Source organism: Vulpes lagopus, chromosome 19 (genome assembly GCF_018345385.1).
Source record: "Vulpes lagopus strain Blue_001 chromosome 19, ASM1834538v1, whole genome shotgun sequence".
Taxonomy (NCBI): Eukaryota; Metazoa; Chordata; class Mammalia; order Carnivora; family Canidae; genus Vulpes; species Vulpes lagopus.
The window spans coordinates 53,215,877-53,219,650 of NC_054842.1; positions in this window are offsets into that span (position 1 = coordinate 53,215,877).

Sequence of the window (3,774 nt, forward strand, 5' to 3'; positions counted from 1 at the left end):
AAATCGAGGAGGAGTCACCCCGCATGGGGATGCGGCCCGAGGCGGCGTGGCTCCATCCTCCTCGCCTCTTAGCCAGTTTCCCCTGAGCGCCAGTTTCCCCTGAGTGCGCGTAGAGATGCGCGTCCAGCGTCCCTAACAGGAACCATCACCAGGTTGGTCAAATCTCGGCTGTAAAACACTTGAGGTCCACAGAGGAAGCTGCTATTTAAACATGAGGCCCTTTCACCTCGGCTTTATAGGCCCTTGATCAATAGCAGCAGAATCGTAAAGCAGCAGGTGTCGGGGCGCGGGGTGCTCTGTACGGGGTGCTGCTTTGCGGGCTGCGTTGACACGTATTAGCCCCATGTGGCTGCGCCCGGTTACCCCATCCTTCCCGGTGTCCGGTCGTCCGCGAGCGCGAGGGCCAGGGCCAGGCCGGCAGGGCTCCTTCCTCAGGACGCACCCCCCACCCCCCTGCACTCCCTTCCCAGGCGGCCTCCTTCTCCGTGTCCTCCCCGGCTTTCCAGAAGGAACAGCAATCTCCCCGCAGCTGCCTTCCCCTTCCCGTCCGCTGCCGGTGCAACCGGGCCGCCCGAATCTTACTGATTAGCCCTCCATCGATTGGGTGGACGGCGATTACAGGAGAGCTCTGGGAGCTCCGTATCTCGCGCCTTCCCACGCACCTTACCCTGGGAATTGCTTTGTACTCTCACGGCGCCGTGTGCCCGCCTGCCTTTAACAGCCGCCCATAAAGATAGGCCTGGGAAAGCCGGACGCCAGACTCCTCGAAACCCACCTGCCTGCCACGGAGCGCGGCTGCCGGGAGGGCCGCGCGGTTGCTCCGACGGAAACCCACCTCGGACTCAGCACCCGAGGGACATTTGGATGAAATGCACTGACCCTGGGGCACCCGGGGGGCTCAGCGGTGGAGGGGGTCCCGGGATCGAGTCCTGCATCGGGGAGCCTGCTTCTCCCTCTGCCTGGGCCTCTGCCTCTCTGTGTCTCTCATGAATAAATAAATAAAATCTTAAAAAAAAATACACTGACCCTCTGAGGGTTTCACCAAACTGGCCAATAAAACATATTTCTTTGAACCAAAGTTCATTCATGCATTTATTCTCCAAAGATTTGGGGGCACCGGATGCCATGAAGCATCAGAGCTTTGTCCTTTTCTTTTCTTTTCTTTTCTTTTCTTTTCTTTTCTTTTTTCTTTACTTTTTTATCAGAGAATTAATAGGAATGAAGACTATGGGAGGCACAAGGAAATTTTTATAATGTAAACCTCACTACTCTGCACGGATGTCCAGCGGGGACGGAAGCACCTGTCAGAAGAGGCCTGTGTTCCTGCCGTACGCACAGTAGGTGCTCGGTCGCGGAACGGAGTTCAGGGAATCCAGGCCATCGGAGGTTGGACACTCGTGATCCTCGACTACATCCCATCACCCCCTTCAGCACAGGTTCCCCCGGGGTCGCAGAAACCAAGCTGAGGCTGCGTCTTCCATCCAGATGAGGAGGAGTCCCAGACAGCCAGGCCAGGGCCGTCCCGAGTGCCAGGACTCGCAGGGCAGGTGAAGAGGATGAAGAGCCACGGAGGGGAGGACATAAAGGAACAGGGGTGCTGGGCACCCCATGACCTTGGAAGCCAAGCTGGACACACAGCCGACACACGCGCAGCCTGGCAACCTCCTCCCAGAGCCACCCCCTCTGCCGGGGACTCTACGGAGAGGCCCCGGGCACCCCAGAGCCCGCCCGCCGGCTGCCGTCAGATTCCAGGCGAGGCTGCCCCGTGGACGTGCCGGCCTGCAAAGGAGAGGCTGCTTCCCCCTTTCTCACGGAACGCCCCCGCAGAGTGGGGCTCGGGGGACCCCAGATGAGCTGCATCACGCGGGCAGTTGCCCCCAGTGGTCAGGGAGCAGGTGCTCTGGGGCTCGCCTCACCTTGGGCTCTGAGCCACCCCCACCCCCCACGGGCCCAGGACCCTCACATTAACCACGGGGCAGGATGCCATCCACGTGGGCCCATTTCCTGCCATCAACCCAAACAATCCCACTGCCTTCGGGGGCATAGGGGATTGTATGTTGTTATGCCTGCAGCGATTCAAACAGCCCAGAGCAAACCCACTAGTGAGGAAAAGAGAGGCCGGTGCCAGAGCTTCACTAGGGACCCCCCCTCTGCCCCCGCCATGCACGGCCCCTGCCTCTGGGGAGCCCGGGATGCTGGACTGAGCCTCCACAAGGGGAGACCGTGGCCTGTTCTCCATCCTTTCCAGAACCTGCTCGGTCATCATCTTGCTGAGAGGGACTCCTTCCCCCTTCGTCTCTGCCCCCGGCTTCCCATCACAAGAAAGGTCGCTCTTGCCTTGCTCCCCCAAAGATGCGTCCCTTGCGTGACTGATGCCCCGAACCCCGTTGACGGACATCTCTCTTCTCTGCTCTGTGCCATTTTTCCGGAAACTTTCCCCCTGCCTACGGCTAAGAAAAGAAGGTTGGTTCTCCCCGTGGCTAAGCTCCCTGCCCGGCGTGTCTCTCTAGAGGGAAAGCTTACCGACCCTCCTTGCTGTGCCCTCTGCCACCCAGGCTTGGCCGGACGCCTCCTGCGCTGACCACTTGACTTTCCTCTCCCTCCCTGGGCCTCTCACCCAAATCCTTCTAGATCTCAAAACTATAGATGAGGACAAGCATCATCTATAATGGACTAGCAAGAGCCGTGTCAGCTGCAAGGACTCCCAGGCCTGGAAAGTTAGCGCCAGCCCCACGGACCGGCCGCAAGGGCCCCACACGTGCTGCAAACCCCGGCTGTAGGCTGTGCTGTGGCAGCTGCCTGAACCCTGAACCCTCTCCTCTTGCTCCCTAGGCCTGAACCCTAAACGGAAAATGATGCATTTCTCATGCAGATGCCATCCACCAGCCACTTGGAGGATCCATCATATTGCTCACCCGCAGCTCAGTACCTTTGTACCTGGTCCCAGTAAACGCCGAGTATTGATGAAGCGCGGATTCAGGGGCTGCCCCCACTCTCCCCTGCCCCCCACCTTCCTTTCAGAGCACCAGTGAAGGACGGAGGGTGGCGACCAGAAGGAAGGAAGGGCGCGCGGCCTGGCGAGCTCTGTGGACCGAGGGGCAGGCTGACCTGTTCCGCGCGGCCCTGCAGGTGCCTCCTCTCTCCTGGAACTCAGAAGTCAAGATCCTCTCTTTTCCGGAGGTTATAGGGCGATGGGCCAATCCAGGAGAAAAATCACTGCTTCGGCAAGCCTGGAATTGACCCATGCCCGGCACTGGGCATCGTGTGTCACACCAGCAGGTAGTTCAGGTTCTCAACTGCAAAACCCGACTTTGGTGGTAACGCGAGCCACTTGCTGCGGATGAGGTTTCAGAATGTTCTTAGAGACATACGGCAAGGCATGTCCCTGACCCTTTTCCTGGAAGCGGACTGATAATGTGAGGATGACAACGACCGAGATTTTAATTTAAAAATGTTACGACACTCATCCCGTATCTCTTTCAGGCCCTGAGTTTTACCCCAACGGTTTTCCTGGCTAGCTGAGGGGTTTTGGGTTATTGTTGCGTTTTTGTTTGGTTTGTCGTTTGAGCGATTGACCTGATATCACAATTTGAGCAGCCATCAGCAAGCCAAACAAATGCGTGTCCTGGGTGGAAAGGGGCTGGGCTCCACCGCAGGCTCCAGAGCCTTCTGGGGACGCCCCTCCCCCCACCACCCTGCGCAGACAGGCGCCAACCCCTGTGCAGCTCTGAGCCTTTTGCACACAAGGGTGCGAGTTAGCAACCCTGTGAGCCC